The 21,758-nt window shown below is 38.4% G+C and overlaps 1 protein-coding gene across 1 annotated transcript in view; it reads right to left on the minus strand.

Moving 5' to 3' along the window:
- Positions 1–21,758, minus strand: part of Ndfip2 (Nedd4 family interacting protein 2) — a 46,537-nt gene that overhangs the window by 24,012 nt on the left and 767 nt on the right. The gene's annotated exons all lie outside the window — the stretch shown is intronic.

The following is a 21,758-nucleotide window of genomic DNA, read 5'->3' on the forward strand; positions in this document are numbered from 1 at the left end:
GTAAGCCACTAAAGGCCAGGCAGTGGTGGCACACACCTTTAATCCCAGATTTGGGGGACAGAGACAAATGGATCTCTGTGAATTCAAGGTCACCCTGGGCTACACAAAATTGATCCTGTCTAAACAAGAAACAGCTCACACAAAGGTGATCCCAGCAATTGGAATCACAAACCTTTAATCCCAGCATTAGGGAGGTGGAGACAGGAGCGACATGGCTGGGTGGAGAGAGGAATGTAAAGGTAGGAGGAGACAGGAGCTCAATGCAGTCTGAAGCAGTCAGTTGTAGATGCAGTCTGAGGATTCATAGAGACAGATCGCCCCTTTGATCTAAGCTTTGGTAGAGTTAAGAAATCTCTAGTGGCTGGACACTCTGCTTCTCTGATCTTTGGCATAAACACCTATTGGTGCCACCATGGTACCAATAGATGTTAACCCACCCTAACATCTATCCCATCTAGGACCTGCAAAGGGTGTGAAGGGACTGGTACTAAGGAACCATAGCCACAGGATCTCCATGACTCGGGGCAATAGCAGATTATCCAAGAGCAGTTTTGGTGAGGGTCCAGTGATGATGATGTGCCAGAGGCTTTGAACCAGACAATGACTCACTGCAAAGAATGTTTTGCGGGTGGGGCTGAGTGATGCTGTGTGCACACTGCAGCTCCCAATGCCACTGTGAGTGAAGAGTGTTAGACAGAGGAGCGAGGTGGGGTTTGTTGTTTTATTTTTAATTAATTTTCGGAGGGGTGGATTCTTCTGGGGAAATGTTGTAGGGGTAAGGGGCAGATATGGAGAGATTGGGAAGTGAGTGGGATTGGGGTGCATGGTATGAAATTCCCAAAGAATAATATCAAAAATAAAGTAAATAAAAGGATTTGAAAAAATAAAAATAACTCTACTAGAGATGACATTCTTACCACAGTGAAATAGGAGTCAAAGGAAAGAGAATTAAAAACAAAACAAACAACAAATACACAGACACACAGAGACAGATTCTCTCTCCTCTCTCACCCTCTGCCGTGGGAAATCAAAAACTAGTCAAGTCCCTGGATTAGGGACAAGCTACCTAGTACTCTTCACACACTCAGGGGAAAAAAGCATTGATGATGACTTCACAGCACTGAACACCAGCAAATATCTACCCATAGATATGACTTTACTCATTCAGGAAACATCTACTATTAAAGAATACAGAGAAAAAAGACTAAGTTGGTCATAGAGAAGCAATGTTTTCATTCAAATTAGGAGGACTATCCCTGGGGAAAATCAAATTTTCTTGAACAAACAACACAATTGTACTATTAGTAGCAAAAATATGAAACTGTTCCTAGAAAAATTGTACACTGGGGCCAGGAGTGGTGTATGCCTTTAATCCCAGCACTCAGGAGCCAGGCAGGAAGCTCTCTTGAGCTCAAGGCCAGCCTGCTCTGCACAGGGAGTTGCAGCCAAGCCAGGGCTACATAGAGAGACTCCTGTCTCAAATAAAACAAACCAAAACTGCACAATGGAAACAACAGACAAACTTCTGCTAGTAAGGGTAAAATTAATTTAACCATCTTGAGGAACAATTTGGTAATTCGGAGTAAAACCGAATGTATACATAACCCATGATTCTATTTTCTAGATGTCAATTTCTGAAAACTCTTGTACTTAAAGCCACACAGAGACATGCTTAAGTTAGTATTTTTCAAAAGAGCAAGAAACTATATAGCCAAATATGTCCTGAGTAAATTATTATATAAATATACCACTGCTGTATATTACATATACATATAGTTATATACCATGTCATGTAAATTATTATATAAATATATCCTGATTTGTGTAACAGAATTCACCACTTAAACTGGAAAGTAAATCTGTATTAATTGCAGTGGATAAATCTCAGAAGCATACTCTCCTAGTTTCCTTTCATTAAGCTGTGTAAAAGCAGCTTAGGGGAAAAGGGGTCTGTTTACACACACATTCACACAGATGCACATACATGCATATAATTAAAAACAATAATAAATCTCTAAATTTAAACAAAAAAGTACATCTAGGTGCTGGAGAGACGGCTCCTCAGCACTGGCTGCTCCTCCAGAAGAGCCAGGTTTAACTGCCTGCGCTCGCATGGCCACTCACAACTGTCCAGGGATTCAGTGCCTTCTTCTGGCCTCTACAAGTACTGCACACACATGGCACATAGACATACATGAAGATAAAACACAAATACCCATAAAATAGAAATAAAGATTAAAAGAATTAAATAGCAAACTAATGTAACAACACAATTCATATGATCTAATCCTAAAGGATCCATTGTACAGAGAAACATTTTGTCATCAATAAAAGTAAAGAAAGCACACATGAATACGAAGAACTTCGGGACCCCTTGAAGGAGAGGAGACACAAAGTGAAACATGTCCAGCCTGGAATTTAGGCAGGTGGGAGAAATGTTCATGACCTTAAACAACACTAGTTTCCTCTATGGTACTATGGACGTCTTTTATATAATTCTGTATTTTTATGTTGGAAATGTTTCATAATTTTAAGATTTTTTTTTTAAAACTGAACCAACCAAACTGTCTTCCAAACATAACACTAAGAGAAATATTTTCCAGCATAAAAGCAGTCAAGGAGCATAGAGCAATGTTCTTGTGTCCTTGCAATGACTGTATGAGACACAGGCAAGCAAAGAAGCAATCAAAACAAAAACTAAAGAAACAAAAAGGCAACATCATTTTCTTTTATGTACAACCAAGGCTCAGTACAGAACTAAGACTAAGTTAACGTCTGGTAAACAAGAACGCAAATCTAGTAAACAGAAACAAACCTAAAAACAATGCAAATACCGCAACTTGGGCAAGAGATGAGAGTCTGCTTTTCAGCATAGAAATTTGATCTCTAATATTTTAATTTTCACCACACAGTTTCAAATTTTACTCTGATTTCTTACAAAAATTCTTTTACTTTTTACAAAGTAAAGGAATCAGAAGAGAAGAAGACGCTATAAGCTCAGTCCTTGGGATGCTGAGGCAGAACAATCACCCATTCAAGAATGGCTTGGGCCAGCTAGCAACACAGCCAAACTGAGCTATGTACTAAAATCCTGTCTCAAAGAAACAAAAACAAAAACACTAAAAATAAAAGAGGATAGCTATAACATACATTTCAAACTCATTTTTCCCATTTTAATATTATGCCCTACACTCAGAAAATTAAAACAAGAATTCTTATAAAGGTATTCCTCATAATGTACTATTAAACAAAAATAAGAAAAAGCCATTAATCTGAAGCAGAATAAACAAGCTGTTCATTATAACAGAATGTAAGCATTTTAAATAGTTTTTTGAAAGAATATTTAACAACCCAAAGAAATTAAAATAGACTTGAGAAGTGAATGAGTCATGTCATCCTAATTTTCTTTTTATGTTTATGTATTTATTTATTTTGTGTGGGGGGAGAGGGTAGGTACGGGCATGCACCAGTCACGGCACATATGTGGTAGGCAGAGGCGGCCTTAATGGAGCTGGTGTTTTCCTTCTACCTGTACGTGGGCTCCAGGAATTGAATTCAAGTCTCCAGGCTTTTACAGTAAGTGTCACTACCTGTTGACCTACCTTACCATGCCCAGTTAAATAATTTTAAATAAGACGTAGGGTTATTTAAAAATAACGATTTTAAAGAAGACATAGGGTTATTTAAAAATGACTATTCTCACCATTATTTCAATTTTAAATAAGACAAAATGTTGTTTCAAAATGACTGCTAATAAATAAAACAGGCAGAATGGATTCTGGAAAATTTTGGATTCTTTTTCATTTTCTTTTTTACTAGTCTGTGCTTTCCCAAGATATTTACAAGAAAGATAAAAAAATTCTTTGTTTCTAATGTAAGACATAATGATATAATAAAGAGATTTCTGTGTTTAAAGGAATTTCTGTAAGTTGGTTAAGCCTGGGGTTATAAGAAAACTTACAACTGTAAACTTTCTCCTAGGTCCAGAACAAGACCACCACAGACCCCACATAATACTCAGAACCTTTTATAACCATCATCAGGAGAAAGGTCAGGCCAAAGATCCAGATATGAGGAAACTGTCCCAGTCAGCCACCTTACAGCACTTAAATGCTGTACTGTCAGCACGAATCCATTTCCTTGTGGTGGACTTGCTAATTAAATTCAGTTTAAAGGTCAAAGGGCTTCAGAAGGGCTTTTTGTTGCTTTGCCACCTGTAATAACAACGCTCTTTCCTCATGGTGCTCTTTCCCCACACACAACATAAACCACAAACATTCAGCGATATAATTCTGAAGTCAGGGTCCTCAGTTAGACCCTGCCTCAAAAAAAAAAAAAAAAAAATCTGCTTTTAGTTTGGAATGAATACTACTACCTATTCCTTAGAAACCTGTTAACACACACTGTACACAGCCCTATGAAAGGTGCTCACTAAGCAGCTTTCTTCCACTGCTCTCCTACTTACAAGTACAAATAGCCCTTCAATCCATACTAAATTCAAGAACTTAAAACTATTACCTTATTTAAATGCTATTTGGTAAGAAAGTGCCAAAATGCTGGGGTCCATGTCACAAAAACATGATATGAGTAAAATATATATATAGTAAGTATACAATTATAACTCAGAGAATAAAATATGAATCTGTAAATCCAATCTGATATAAGTGAATTGAACCATGGGAAAGCTCTCCCTTTTAGAATTAAAGTTAGTAAGTTCTTATTAAAAGATGAATTGGGAAACTAAGTTGACAACCAATATAGTTACTATTTCAATCTAGAATAGTCAAAGAGCCGTAAAGCCAGTAGATCATTTTTAAAGCCAGGGCATTTGTAGGCTGTGTTACAGAAGCCCTGACCTGACCTTTTCCAAACACTGTCAGCAAAGACTACAAGGTCAGAATGTTGATGTTTTCTACTCTGCCTCCAGAAACCCTGTGTGATGCTCCCTCCTCCTCCACTCCTCTCTCAGCCTTTCCAAAATCACCTATGAGGAATCTCTCAGATAACAATGCTATTCCTCCTTCTGGACTTTGTATAAGACAAAATTATTTGGGAGACTACAACTGCAGATCATAAACCTCTCTTCCAGTTTATACAGTGCACACAGCCTGCCAGACCCTTTGGAGGAAGGGTAGAGAGACAAGGCAGACAAAGAGAACATGAGAAATAGAGTCCCTCACTCTCTTGCTTTTGATTCAAGTCTCACTGAGTCAAGAATTTCAATACAAAGCCAAACCCTTACAAGACACTCTTGTTATGTTCTGTTGTTGTTTCTAGAAACATTTTTAAAAAGAGTATTAAAACAGCTAATGAACAATGCTAAGGTCAAAACCATAAGACTTTTGACTTTTAATCTTACCTTTTCCTTTATAATCCACAAGCGTGGACTATACCCTGTATAAACCATGCCTCAATCTCACAAAGGAAATTCTTTAGATAAAATAAACCTTTGGACCTTATTTTAAAATTTATTGTTTTAAACTTTACTCTTTAAACTTAGCTACAGATTTAATCTCTAGAACAAAGTAACTTGAAAAGGCACAAAAGTCTCTTACACAGCTACTATTAGGACATTTTACAGCCTTTTCTGTAAGCTGAGCTCTTTTCTTCCTCCTTTATTTTAGTTCATGTGCATTGATGTTTTGCCTACATGTATGTCTGTGTGAGGGAGTCGGATCCCCTGGAGCTGGAGCCACAGACAGCCACGAGCTGGCATGTGGCTGCTGGGAACTGAACCCAGGGTCTCTGGAAGAAAGACCAGCGCTCTCAACCACTGAGCCATCTTCCTAGTCCCTACTGCCCTGTTTTATGTCCTCCGCACTGTGTGTACTCTTCCCTGATTAATAAACTCCACTTTTGTTCTCTTCATCCAAATACCAAACGAATGTACTGAGAAGATCCTGCCTCCTAGTGGAGTTTCTCTCTTCAAATTCTGTCTCTGACTCAGTGCTGTCTACCTACATCACCCACATGGATTGTATTTACATCACACTAACAAATGACAGCAAACAAAAAACTGCCCATTTAAAATTACTCTTTCTCTGCTTTTTGAACTGACTCACACTTCATTCCTTCACACACATCCTGAAAAGAAAAAATAAAAGATGTCTTATTTCATTCTCTGACATTCTGATTTCTATTTCTTCCCCAATCCATTACCATATAGCTTTTACTCAAACATCTCTTACTAAAAATAATGGCCTTCTAATTGTTAAATTTGAATTTTATTTCCAGTCCTAAGCCTCACAAAGATCTTTAATACTTTCAACATACCAAACTGTACTGGTTAGATTTTAGCTTCTGATCATCCCCTCTCCTTTTCCTCACTGACCATTCGATCCTGTTCTTTTTGAGGGATCCATGTTTTCCTTTAAAATGAAAATGGCCCCCTTAGGCTCATAGATTTGAATAGCTGATACCCAGTTCGAAGAACTATTTGAGAAGGATTAGGAGGTGTGGCCTTGTTGGTGGAGGTGGGTCACTGAGGGCAGGTAAGGTTTCAAAAGATGCTCAACCATTTTCCGAGTGCTTTCTACTTCCTGTTTGTGGATGACAGATCTCAGCTGCTGCTTCAGTGTCAAGCCTGCTGTCACCATCATCCTCACCATGACACGATTATAGTGATGTACTCCTATCTTTCTGGACACATAAGCCCCAAATAGCCCTTCCTTCTGTAAGTAGCCTTGGTCATTGTGTTTTATCACAGTAATAGAAAAGTAACTGAAACAAAGACTCTTCACTAAAGCTGAATCCTGAGTAACAGATTTGGTTGTTTAGTTTTCCTACCAAGACTTAGGCTTAGTAATATATATTACAATACTGGGCACAGTGAATAGATTCAATACCATTAACACCCAGAACCTGGAGGTTCTGACTGAGGAGTTCCAGCAAAAGGCTGTGACAGGGTGCTGCTGGTGCTGCAGCAAGGAGAATAAAGAAGAATGCCTGTATTTGATCACAGGTAACACACTGAACTGAGACTACCAGGGACTAGGCCGAGATGCCTATTTTCTTCAGCAAGAGTTTAAGAACAGAATCCTCAAGCAAAACTAAGTACGGTGACATCTGTTACTAAGACATACTGTTGCTGGTGATGCATTCAGGAAGCAGCAAGTGCCAAGATACCACTATAGACACTATTAAAGGGATTGATCCATCAAAGTGTTACATACAAAACCAAAGATTCTCAAAAATTGGCCAAGTTTAAACACACAAACTGAGTAACTCTAGATTACCAGAAGACAAACACCCATGTAAACATATGCTATGAATCTTCTCTCTCTCTGCCCCCCAAGTTAGGAATAATGTACCTCTAAACTTATTTACCATATTGTAGTAGGTCTTAAGAAGTTTTTAGATTTTGACTCACAGCAAATGTCAGCTTAAAGTGCAGCAACTTTCCACACAGCTTTCCTGGCCCTCATACACAATGCCCCCTTCCCCACTGTCTTATCACACAAACTAGCACACTTGTTAAATCTGATGAGCCCGCCATGACACACATCATTGTCATTCCAAGTTTAGTCTTGCTATTAATTTTGAGGCTTGTGATAAATGTCTCCGGACTTCTACCCATTCTCACAGTAATGAAACACGCAACATCCTTTATGCTATTTTGAAATATACATTATTAACAACAGTTATATAGCTAAGCAGAAAAACAGCAGAACTTATTCTTAGCCAACTGTGTGTCAGCTGGCCAACTTTCCAGCTCACTCTCCAAATCATTATTACACGTCAGCAATCTACTGTCACAGCTTCCTAAGCAGCAGACATTTGCTTTGGAAGACCCCAGTTAAAAGATGTCTCTAAGAAACAACTCAACTCTGAAGCCACAGAACAAGCGAAGAACACAAACTCAACTTATAGGAGTATAAATAAGCACAGGGGAACATCAACTTTAAAAAAAAAAAAAAAACCTTAGGAGGAACAAAAAGAAAAAAGACATTTAAGACATCCAACACATATTAAAGAAAAACAAAACTAAGAAGAAAGTTTAATACATGGGGGTGAAAATGTCAAAAACCTGTTACTGGCTCTTGTTTCAACCTACGTACAGGCCAACCCTCCCACTGCAAGATGTAGTGTTGCTCTTTGTTAACTATAAAGTGGGGACAAACAACAGCAAACCTCTAGACATTCTTAATACTAAAGAAAATGTTCTGGAATATAAAGGAACACACAGGGAGGGAGGGAGGGAGGGAGGGAGGGAGGGAGGGAGCACTATATAAATACTCCCTACTCAGTGTGTTTAGTGTTACTTGCATGTATATGTTTTCAGGACTGACTACTCGGTTCTTGTAAGCGACTGGAGGACTCACTCCTAAGGAAGACCTCCTCTCCCCCCCAGCAGTAGTTAATTGCCTGTAATGCTCTTCTAGGTTGGAGCCCTGTGAGATTTCCCCTATCCACCTTGGAGAGTCAGTTTCTGTTGTGTCCCTGTTCAAGTCTTGTTTAGGCAGCCATAAGGTTCAGATTTCTTAGGTGTGCCTTCCTTCTCATGTCTAGAAGACACAATCTTGTAGCAGACTTCCTACAATCTTTCCACCCCCTCTTTCTCGATGTTTCCTAAGCCTTAGGTGTGGAGGGTATATTGCTAATATACCAACTGAGACATCCCAAGGTCAAATGTTCTCTGCATTTTGACTAGCCATGCCTCTCTGTAATGCAATCTCCATCTGCTGCAAAAGGAAGCTCCAGTCAGGAATTACAGTGGCTTAGTAAAGTGGCAGAAGTTCTCCCCTAAGATCTCCTCCATTACCTCACTAGCCATGGACAACTGGCTACGTTTATAGTATCAGTCAGAGTTTTCTTCCTGTCAATGCAGACCTTACATCCAATTAGACAGCTGTTGGTTACCACCAAGATATGAATGTTACTATTTTACTTATTACAATGATGACCATTGTAATAGTTCATAGGTGTCACAGCTAGTTCTTGGCAGTTTGCATAACACCTTCTCGTATGGTAAATAAATAAGTAAATAGATAAATAGATAGATAGATAGATAGATAAGTAAATAAATAAATAAATAAATAAATGAATAAATAAATAAATAAAAAAGTAGTTACCAGAGAGAAGGCTTTCAGATCAGTGCCACTCAAATCCTAAGTCCTGTATCAGAAGCAAATGGTGTCTTCAGCAATAGAGACTATCTTCAATTACTGGGAGGCAATGAAGAGCAACAGCAATAGCCTGTTATAGCAAATACAGTTTGGGGAGTCTCTTGGATGCCCCAGACCAAAAACTTAAAAGGAGGTTTCTCATGCATGGTACTGGAGCTTTTGTTAGATAGTCTATGGCTCTTGGGGAATGCATTATCATGCTAAGTGGCATAAATTTATTTAAGGTATTACACATATATATGAATAAACTCCAATTTGTATTATATGCAATTTTAGGAAAATACAAAACAATTGCCTATGGCCTTTTCAAACATTGTTAGAAGCCAGGCGGTGGTGGTGCACACCTTTAATACCAGCACTCGGGAGGCAGAGGCAGGTGGATCTCTCTGAGGTCAAGGTTAGCCTGGCCTACAAGAGCTAGTTCCAGGACAGACGCCAAAGCTACAGAGAAACTCTATCTCAAAAAAACAAAAACTAAACAAACAAACAAAAAAACTAAACACCTTAGAATTATTTGTGACCTTCCCTCCCTATCCTTCTGTATATTGTTTTGGTGTAATTTTAATACTGCAATTATGTTTACAAGTAATGAAATTTGTCCTCCAAGTTTGGTGTATAATCTCGAACAGAAGTTCCCATAGATAGACTTCTATTATATGGGATGGTTGAAGAAAATGATTAATTAAGTACTCCCTACTTACAAAAGACCTAGAAAGAACTAGTCTCCTTTTCATGGTGTCTTACTTAGTGTTTTTATTGCTGTGAAATGGCACCATGACCATGGCAACTCTAGTAAAGAAAACATTTAATTGGGACGGCTCTCTTACGGTATCAGAGGTTCAGTCCATTGCTACCATGATGGGGAGTATGGCATCGTGCAGGCAGATGTGGTGATGGAGCTCAAAGTGCTACATCTTGCAGGCAACAGGAAATCAACTGTCACACTGAGGGAAGATTGAGCAAAAGAAACCTTAAAGCCTGCCCCACAGTGACACACTTCCTCCAACAAGGCCACAGCTCCTAGTAGTGCCACTCCCTTTAGGAGCCATTTTCTTTCAAACCACCACACCCCCATTCCCTGGCCCCCAAAAGCATATATCCATATCATAGTTCAAAAAATACATTCAGTTCAACTTCAAAAGTCCCCTTTTTGTTTAAAAAGAAAAGGGGAGGGGATGTGGGAGTCCCTTCTGTGTGTTGCTTGTATTGGTTAATGAATAAAGAAACTGCTTTGGCCCTAATAGGGCAGAACTTAGGTAGGCGGAGAAAATAGAACTAAATTCTGAGAGGAAGAAAATAGAGTCAGAGAGACGCCATGGATCCGCTGGGCCTGGTAAGCAACTGCCACATGACGATACACAGATTAATAGAAATGGGTTAAATTAAGATGTAAGAATTAGCTAATAAAAAGTTAAAGCTAAAGGGGCCAAGCAATGTTTTAATGAATACAGTTTCTGTGTGATTATTTCGGGGATAAGCTAACCAGGCAGCCAGGATGAACAAGCAGGCTCTCCCTCCTACACCATAGTCTATAACAGTCTCAAACAGTTCAAAGTGTCTCCTGAGATGCATGGCAATTTCTTAACTGTAATCACCCATAAAAATCAAAATCAAAATGCAGACTACATACTTCCAACATATAATGGCACAGAATATATATTACCATTCCAAAAGGAGTAAAGGTAACATAGTGAGGAAATACTGGACCAAAGCAAGACTTGAAAACCAACCAGGCAAACTCCAGACTCTGCATCTTCATTGTCTGATGTCGGTACTCTCTTCAGATCTCCAACTCTGTTCAACTTTGTTGGCTACAACATATTTCTCTCTCTTAGGCTAGTTCCACTCCCTGTTAACTCTCCTTAGCAAGTTATCTCATGTCTCTGGCATCTCTAACATCTTGGGTTCTCCAGGGCAATCCAGGCCTCAACTTCACAGCTTCACACAATGGCCTTTCTACTAGGTCTCCATTGAGGGACACCCCTGACACATGCCCGGCCTCAATGGCTTCTAGGTGTGGAGACAAATTCCCTAGCAGTTTTCTTCTAGCCTTAATTCTAAAGTCAGAACCACATGGCTGAAGCTGCCACGTTTTGTGGCTTGCTGGGGCTAGAACATTGCCCCTCGTTCAAATACATCTATACCAGCTTTGTGTCTTTCACTGACTAAGCTTGGCTGTTCTGAAACTTGCTCTGCAGACCAGGCTGGCCTCAGACTCAGAGATCTACCAGGCTCTGTCTTCCCAGTGCTGGGATTAAAAGTGTGCCCCCCCCCCACATCCAGGTCTAGGTTTTTCTTTGGTTTCTTTACACAAGTTGGAAACTGAGCTGGATGGGATATTGCCCTGAGGTCCCCACTCCCTTACTCCTTTTATTCTATTTCTTAATCGTTTATCTCCTTGAATATAGGATTTAGCTCAAGTCCATTTCCTGGTGCTCTTTTTCTCCTCAAAAATTCACTTTTTGTAATTAACCCTGCTCAGCTTCATTAGAGTTATCACTAATATTCACATGACAGTCTATACTAGGCTGTTTTGATATTTCTTCTGCCAATGGTATTCATCCAAAACTTCACTTCAGCCTCAGGTAAAGTCTTCAGATAAGAGCAAAAGGCAATGACTTCCTTCACCAAAATATCACAAGACTGATCTCTAGGCGACATACTAAAATATTTCTACTCTGAAACCTCTTGAGTGAGCCCCCATATTTCAAGTAACTCTTAGCACCACTGTCTTCCATGCTCCTACTAGTATCATCCATAAAGCAGTGTCTAAAGCATTCCACTGCTTTCCAAACCCAAAGAACCAAAGTCCAAATTCCTCCAAACACACACATGGTCAGGCCTGTCACAATACCCCAGTCCCTGGCACCAACTTCTGTCTTAGTTAGGGTTTTTACTGCTGGGAGAAGACACCATAACCATGGCAACTCTTATAAAGAAAACATTTAATTGGGGTGGCTCGTTTACAATTTCAGAGTTCCAGTCCATGATCATCATGACGGGGTGCATGGCACCGGGCAGGAGGATGGGCTGGAGCTGAGAGTGCTACATCTTGCTGAGCAGGCAACAGAAAGTCGACTGACTGAGCAAAGCTTGAGCAAAATGACCTCAAAGCCAGCCCTACAGTGACACACTTCCTCCAACAAGGCCACACCTCCTAATAGTGCCACTCCCTTTGGGGGCCATTTTCTTTCAAAGCAACACACATGGTTGCTATCTGACAAATGTAAGTTGCTAAACAGAAGATGCATTATGTAAAACTATAAGAATTAAAAAGCAGTGTTATCCACAGTAACTATCCTAATGACACACAGGAAAGATGTTAGTATTTTATAGTTGGACAGCATACTTTTCCAGTACGGAACTCTGTAACATGATGTATCACTCTATAATACTCTCTTTTATCCACATTGACACTTCTAACACTCAAAAAAGACATCCAGCTATTTATTTTCATTTTCTCTCCTGTATTTTTGCCTTCTCTGGTTTCCTGAGATAGTGTCAAGCTATGTAATCCAGACAAGCTTCAACACATAATCTTCCTGCCTTAGTTTCCTTTTCCCATGTAATGAGATTACAGGTGCACATCATCACATCTAACTCATTTACCTCTTCCAGAAGTCATTTATTTTATTCCTATAATAAAGAGACCTGCAACAATTTAATATACTTTTATAAGCAAGACAGATCTAGTTTCTACTTCCTATAGTCTAGAGAGCAAATATATACTGCAAAATAAGAGCTACAATAAGCAAAAGTGCAGTGTCAAAAAGACATATATAACTTGGAAACAAAAAGTGGAAAAGGGCAACGAGGAGGCAGAAAGTGAGAGGACACTCTTCCAGAGAAAATATCATCTAAATGCAGACATGAATAAAGATTAGGAACTAGTCCTGAGAGGGAAGGAAGACAGGGAAGGGGCAGAATATTGTGTTTAAACACCAGAAGTCAGAGATTAACATGGTGATTACAAAAGAGAGAGAACAAGAGAATTAAGAGTATAATACAAGGCTGAAGAGTATACCAATGCAATAACAAATTACACAGAAATAAACTAATCATTTTGCTAAGATTACAGAAAAATTCATTTAAGTCTCAAGTTTTATCTCAAGACCCTGTCTCTTGAAAAAAATTACACAAAATGTCATTTGATTTCATTAAAAGCCCTCCTGGGGTAAAAACAACAAATTGGTGCATGACAATTGTCTATATTCTGTTAATTGTGTTTTAAATAAACGCTGATTGAATAGTAGCCAGGCAGGAAGCATAGGCAGGACAACCAGACAGGAAGTAGAGACAGTCAATGAGAACAGGAGAATTCTGGGAAGGAGAAAGTCCATTCCTCCCCAGTCCTGTCCAGACACCAAAAAGGAAGATGTGACCTACCCTGCTGAAAAAGGTACCGAGCCATGTGGCTAACATATACTACAATAATGGGCTAATATAAGTTCTAAGAGTTAATAAGAAGCCTGAGCTAATGGGCCAATCAGTCTGTAACTAATGTAGACTTTCTGTGTGATTTTTTTTTTTGGGGGGGGGGGCTAAATGGCTGTGGAACCTGGTGGGAAGACAGAAATTAGGCAGGCCAGAAAACTCAGACAACAATAAATGACCTTCAAAACCTCCCATTGGAATATTCATTGGTACTCCAATATCCAACAGACTACATGTCTTGATACTCCCAAAGTTACTGAAGAGATTAACATCATCACACTAAAAGATATTTACATAATAAATTTGAGTTAGTTCCTATTCTCAAATCTGCTGTCCAAGTAGCATGATTTCTCTACATGTTAGGGATAACTCTGCAGAGACATCACAGATGAATGAAAACACTGCACATTCCTGAACTTAAAATTATTATGTTGTTCATGTTCAAACAAATCTTAAAAGTAAGCAAGTCAAAACAGTAAAATAATCTGATAGTAAATCTAAACTACTGCAACATTTCCCAACTTGCACTTGGCATGTCTTTAACAAGAATTTTTACCCACACCTTAATTCCAGCTAAGTGATCAAACTTCTTAAAGAAACCATAACAACATAGCCAGAAAACATAGACATAATGATGACTTAAAATCACATGGTAGGTAGGGCTAGTCTTAATTAGAATCATGAAAGTAAATTCACATTAATAAATGACAGCAGTAAGTATTCCATAGTTATTTAAATGCATGTCAAGACTATTTATATAGAATACCAACAGAATTTCAAAATAATGTTATCAAATATACATGCAAACAGACAATATTTTAGAATGTGAGGTTGGATATTAAGAATAAAGAGAACCTATTTGCTAAACAATCAATATAAAACGGTAAGAACAAGCTAGAGAGACAGCTCAGTGTGTAAGAGCATTTACTTCTCTTGCAGAAGATGCAAGTCCAGTTATGAGCACTCAAATCCTACAGCTCACAACTGCCTGTAACTCTAGCCTCCACCAACACATTATTAACTCACACACAGAAGCACACATACACATAATTAAAACAGTGTTTAATATAATCTGTACTCACTGTCTTAAAATTCTTTTTCTTTATTTTTTTTTTTTTTTTTTTTTTTTTTTTTTTTTTTTTTTTGGTTTTTCAAGACAGGGTTTCTCTGTGTAACCCTGGTTATCCTGGAAGTGGCTTTGTAGACCAAGATGGCCTTGGATTTACAGAGATCCACCTGCCTCTCCCTCCTGAGTTCTGCGATCAAAGGTGTGGGCTCCCACAGTTAGCCTAATTGAATCTGAATTGTGTATGTGTTGTCCAGTCAAGACTGCCATTGAGCGTGTGCTAGGGACTTGCAATCTCAGTTCATAGTTTACCTCCCCTGCAAGGGTTTAATCAGCTTCACCCTCTGACTCAGTTCTAGTCTCCTAGCTTCATATAGAGCTACAAGGTCATAACTGTAGGAAGGCATCTTGGAACTTTAAGCCAGCAAATCAGAAGAGCCTCTTCCTGTTGCTGATTCAGATAATAAATAAAAGAATAAGATTGCATGAGGCAAATAAACCAAACTAGGACTTCACATAAAGTAAAAAGAACTATAAGTGGGAGAGAATATACTATGGCTGAAGAATTAACAAGAAATAAGCCCTGCTAGATATCACAATCAGTACCTAAAAACAAAAGAGGGAAGGTTGCTGAGATAAGGCTCTGTACAGGTATGCAAGGCCCAGTCAAGGAACCTGTATGCTAAGAATCACACACTACAATCATTCAAAAGTCATCAGAGTAGAAACAAGTTTAAAGACTGAAAGGGCCCAAACATTAAAAATGAAGTTAAATCTACCTATGAGGGAAATTAAAAAAAAAAAAAAACTTGACAACTATTTCAAGAAAAGAAGTCTGGGTCAGGTATTTTCTTTTTTTTGGGGGGGGGGGGTGGTTTTTCGAGACAGGGTTTCTCTGTAGCTTTGGAGCCTGTCCTGGAACTAGCTCTTGTAGACCAGGCTGGTCTCGAACTCACAGAAGGTATTTTCTTATACAATTAAATATACATCTACACTATTACCTAATAATTCTATCCTAAAAAAATAAGTATATCCACAAAAAGACTGATACAAGAATATTCTTAAGTTTCATTTATAATAGCCAAAGCTAAAAACAATACAAATATCTCCCAACAAAGTAACAGATGAGAGAGGTATATTCATACAACTTGTATCAAGTAAAACTAGTCAATAACAAAAAAGAGATGATCCTTCCACATTTTAACATGGATCCATCTCAAAGCCTTCACACTGAGTGAAATAAGCTTTATATTCTATAAACTAACCATTCTAAAATAATAAAGTCTATTTAATGTGGAAAAACAATCACCTGGGGGATAGGAACTGACTGGCAAAGGTTGCACGAAAACTTTCTGGAATGTTCTCTAGATCATGGCAGTGAGTTTTATTTGTAACAGCAATGGTAGAGACTGGGTATTTGTGCTTCTCAGAGCTGCAGAATTGAGACCTTGTCTCAAATTTTAAAAATTAAAACTTAAAAAGAGAGGGCCAGGTGGTGGTGGTACATGCATTTAATCCCAGAATTCCAGAAGCAGAGGTAGGTGGATATCTCTGTGAGTTCAGCTGTAACACAGAGAAGCCCTGTCTTGAACAAAAAATTAAAAAGAGCTAAGTATGAAGGGAATTCAGTGGGGGTAGATCTGGAAAAGGGACAGGAGTATGGATGAATATGATCAAAATACATTGTATGCATATATGAAATTCTCTCAGAATAAAGATATTCTATCTTTTAAATAAGACTGAAGACATACAAAAGCATAAATGTAACAGACTTATTTCTCCCAGTCTTCTATATATTTCTGCGTATTGGAAAGCTGTAATAGTAAGTGCTATTGAATGGTGGGGTGGGGGATTAGAAGGAAACCACAGAAGGTTTTTGAGAAATAAAAAACAAATTTATATTAAAAGAACATGACTCATGCCAGGCAAACAATAAACCAAAGGGCAGCTAAGCCACAGAAGAAAGTCGCAATTATTTCATAACATGAAAGGCACCAGCATTTAAGGAACCAGGAAAAATTCACATGAGGAATAAAGGCAAAGATGTCAAAATAAAGCTTCTAAGTATCAGGAATATGGAAGGACTTTTAGGGTACTGTTCAGAGTCAATATGATAGAGACTAAAGTAGACAAGAGCTTGAAAGTATCACATTATGCAACTGGGCAAGTCTGAGTATGTAAAAACGCAGTAATATAAGACAGATAATGTATATTGATAAATTTAAAAGAAACAAAGGTCATGAAAATCGGGAAGGTCGTGAAAATATGTCATAATAGAAGCAACATAAGGTAAAAGACTACAGTATTTCTTTACAATGGAAAATGAAAGCAAACGACTACACCTAGAATTCACCATCTACTACTCCACACCTAGAATGGTCTACTGGGTGAGGCAGTGGCCTTGGGTCTGAAAATCTCTGGGCATTCTTGCTTAGTGTGCCATCCTAAGCACAGCCTTCAGCTCCTGATGGGGGAACTACAGACAACAGAGAAGCTGCCTTACCAAGGCAAATAAACAAGTATCGTTGTTTGCTACAATGTTATATCTGCTTCCTACAAAATAAAGAGATAAATAAAAAGTGCTAAGCCACGACTCTGGTTGACTCAGATGTGAGGCTAACTCAGTGCTGTGTCTCTCTAAATATTTATTAACCTCATAGGACTTTGGAACAAGGAAAACTCAGATACGCTGTGTTCCTGTTGCCTGGTGCAACTATGAGTAAATGTCATTTGTTCTGACTTAGGAGTCTTCTGTTTTCTGCCAACAACCATGAAACATTAACAGATTAATTAATTCACTAGCTTATGAAAACAGTAGTTACTTCTATATGCCAGCCTCTGTATCGGTGGTTCTCAATCTTCCTAATGTTGAGACATTTTAATATAATTTCTCACGTTGTGGTGACTCCCAACTATAAAATTATTTCGTTGCTACTTCATAACTGTAATTTTACTATTATAAATCATAATGTAGACAGGCAGTGGTGGCACATACCTTTAATTCCAGCACTTAGAAAGCAGAGGCATGCAAAAATAAATAAATAAATAAATATCTGATATGGGACCCCTGTGAAAGGGTGGTTCCAGAGTCCTCCCCTCAAGAGGCTGCAAACCACAGGCTGACAACCACTGCTCTCTCTCTCTCTCTCTCTCTCTCTCTCTCTATATATATATATATATATATACACACACACACACATATTATTTATAGTATTTAATTCTCATAATGAATAATTAAATAATACTTATGAGGTTGTGCTAATAAGAGGAAACAGTGCTTTAAGATGTGAGACAACTAATCCAATGTTTAAAACCTGCAAACAGGAGGCTGGTAAGATGGCTCAGTGGGATAAAACAGATGCAGAGACCCACAGCCAAACATCAGACAGACCTAGGGAAATCCTGTGGAAGAGGGGGAGAAAGGATTATGAGAGCCAGAAGGACCAAGGAACACCATGAGAAAACACACAGCCAAATTGCATAGGACTGATTTGGACCCTCTGCTCATGTGTTACAGTTGTGTGGCTTGGTCTTCTTGTGGGACTCCTTACAGAGGAAGGAGGGGCTGTCTCTGACTCTGCTGACTGCTCTTGGGACCCTTTCCTGTTGCTGGGTTGCCTCATTCCACCTCAACAGGTGAGGGAGGAAGAGCTTAGTCCTGCTGCAACTTGATAAGCCATAGCTGACTGATATCCATGGGAGGCCTGAGCTATTCAGGACAACTGGGAAGAGAAGAGGGAGGAGAAACTGATTGGGAGGGAAAAAAGGAATTGATTAACTATTAAAACAATTAAAAGTTTTAAAAATAGAAAAAAGATGGCTCAGTGGTTAAGAGTATTTGATGCTCTTCCAAGGACTCGAGTTCAATTCCCGGCACTCTCACCAAGTGGCTAACAACCATCTGAAACCAAAGCTCCAGGGCATTTTCTGGTACCCTTGAGGACCAGCACACATACAGCGTATGTATATACAAAAAGAAAAGAGGCATTTTTTTTTTTACTTTGCAAACAGAACAACCTAAATATAAACCTAGATGACATTAAAGCCCGTTTCTTGTTGTTTTGTAGGGCTAGAGATGGAAACAGAGCCTTCTGGACAAACATTCTAGGCCAAGTGCTCTACCACTGAGCTACATCCCAGCTCTCTAACTCCATTTTAGGTTTCAAGCCTCTTTCCTTAGTTGATTTATCAGGAGCAACTTTAATTTTCCAGATATAAAAGTACGCAGACCTCTATAGTACAAATACCTCAAATTATATTTCAGAGAAAACTTACACTGTAGTAAATTATTTTAAAAAAAGTATTTTGTGGCCAAAGATCAAAAATAACTAGGATAAAAAAAATCTAAGCTACTGTCTTTACTGAAGAGTGTCTCGCTGTGTTAGTATTTAGACATAATCCAAGAACACCTATTGTTGGCATTCTAGTATATAGTTTGAAAAAGTTCTGCGGCAATTAACACTGCCAATTTAAATTGTACATAGTCTTTTAAATTTTTTAAATCTTAGTAGTCAGCTTGTTGTAGGTACATGAGCCTTCAAAATAGAGACCATCAAAGCCAGAATGTAGTTTGGCAGCTGCAAGACAAGTTAACTACTTAACCATTTGCACATGGCTCTTTTCCTATCAAGCACAACTCAATTTCCCATAACACAGTGAAAGTCATGCCTGATTTTTTTTCCCTGAAATTAAAAGAGTACCAAGACTTTGTAGCTGTAATTTTATCTACTGTTATGGATCTTCTGAACAATGGAGAGGAAAGAAGGGGGAGGGGTGGAAACAACTTCTATAGCCAAGAATGATGGTGTGTGCTTGTTATCATAGTAGGAAGCAGAGGACAGACCTGAGGATGTTGTATTCAGCTGTAAAGAAAGAAACTACAACATTCACAAGAAAGAGGGAAACAGGTGGATCTGGGGGTTAATGTGTTAAGTGAAATAAGCCAAATTCAGAAAGAAAAATACATGGTTTCTCTTTTAAGGGGAATCTAGATTTATAAGCCAGATTCAGAGAGAAAAATACATGGTTTCTCTTATAAGGGGAATCTAGATTTAAAGTTATACATACATGTATACATACATTTATGTAGGATGTGATGTACAAAAGGAACTTATAAAATTTACTACTTAATACACAGATAAAGTGTATCCATGTGATAAAGACAGTAGGTCATTCTGATGGTCCCAGACATCACCACCATGGAGAGGTGTGTTTTAGCTCTTGAAAAGGAACACAGCCCAGCATTGCTCATCACCTACACATAGTTCCCTATTCCCTGACCTAACCATCTCCTAACACACAACAACCAAAGTTGCTAAAACATTCTAGAGTTTCAAAATAAGGCCTGAGATAAAAAGGCAGCCATAAAATAGTCATGTTCGTCATATAAACTGGGTTTCCAAATTGATAGTTAGCTACAAAGTCTACTCAGAATATGAAATTCAGTTGTATCTATGCCATGTTCCCAGATGGTTATAGAACAGGAAGTCATTCTCAGGAAACCAAGAGTTGTCCCAGAGACAAAACTTGCTATGGAACTGCACAAGTGAAAGAATTAAAATGCAAATGTAGACCGCGATAAAATTCTCTAATGCGTCTGCTTAGAAAGAAAAAATAGTATTTTACCTAAAATCAATAATTTATTTAGAATGACTGATTTTTGCCCTCTGCCCTTATGGAGATCCTCCACCCATTCAAAGTCTATATGGAGCATAGCTTCAGTTTTGAAGGGGAAATAAAAAAATGTGGTATTTTCAACCTACTTTGAAAGTTTAGACAAAAAGGAGATATATTAATGGCAAAAGTAAATGCCAACATTTTATCTGGAGAAATTTTGAGAAAAAAAATAGTTCCAACTAGCTACATCTATTGAAATGAAAAGAGACAACATAATAAATTGTTTACTGTTAAAAGTATTTAAGTATTTTAAGTAGTGGCCATGGTTGAGCACAGTAAGGAAAATCATACCAAAGAAAATCAATTTATATTACTAAGAGACACACATAGAAATGGAAAAGAATTGAAAAATAAAGCAAGTATTTATGATAAAATTATCCAAGATGTTATCAGTGGCATTGCATTTCTGCAAAACACTTAGAAAGGTGTCTTGAAAAGTATAGTACCACCCAAAACTGACAACTTGACAATCACCTTCTATAAAATGGCAATCTTTGTACTAAATCATTCTGAAAATTTTCAGAAAATTCATAATCTGAATCACTTGGCCATGTTAGAGCAAATAAACTCAAATGATGCAAGACTCTTACTAAAGAAAAATGAAAAATCAGTTATGGTACGTTCCACTCTCCCACAATCCTTGGCAATTGTTAAAAGGCTTGGGTGACAACATACATGCAAACAGACAGGAAAGGTGACATACTGGACTAGCTGTACAATTCCATAAACTAGGGCACGCACCATCAACAATATGCACAAATGCTTTTCTTCTGTCCCTCAGTAAATAGGTTTCACTAAATTATCTGAAATTCATAAAAGAAAACACAACATAGTAAATATTGCCGACAATGATATTTGCAATAGTCATCTCCAACGACACCATTAGAATACACAAAGGGGGAAAAAGTACAGAAATCCTGACAAAGAAAATACAGGGCACATTTCACTCATTTAAATACAGTTAGAAGTTTATACACTGAGAGATAAGATTGTGCTCAATGAAAACCAATTTATTTTCAAACAATTTATTTCTAACAAAACGCTCCACTCCCACCAAGATACACGCGCGCGCGCACACACACACACACACACACACACACACATACACACACACACACACACACACACACAAAGTAGGGGCAGTTTTTTTTCCAACAAACGATCACTTTAATACTAACATAATGGAAAAGGGCAAAATGACAAGGTTAAGTAGAACAGAGGCACGTTCGTTCCCCACCACGGCTCTTCTCTATGGGTCCACGGCCCCTAAAAGCGGGGTTTTCAGCCCTGCTGCATCTCACTCTACAGTGTAGACCCCCCACGCTACTCAATGACGCCGACTGCCTCTCTGACAGGTCGGTGCACGCAGCCCCGCCGCCGGTGGAAACCCCACGACAAAGTCTCCTGAGTGTCTCAGTCAGGAAAGAAGGAAACGACACGACAGGAGGAGAAACAGA

This window comes from Arvicola amphibius, chromosome 13 (genome assembly GCF_903992535.2).
Source record: "Arvicola amphibius chromosome 13, mArvAmp1.2, whole genome shotgun sequence".
Lineage (NCBI taxonomy): Eukaryota > Metazoa > Chordata > Mammalia > Rodentia > Cricetidae > Arvicola > Arvicola amphibius.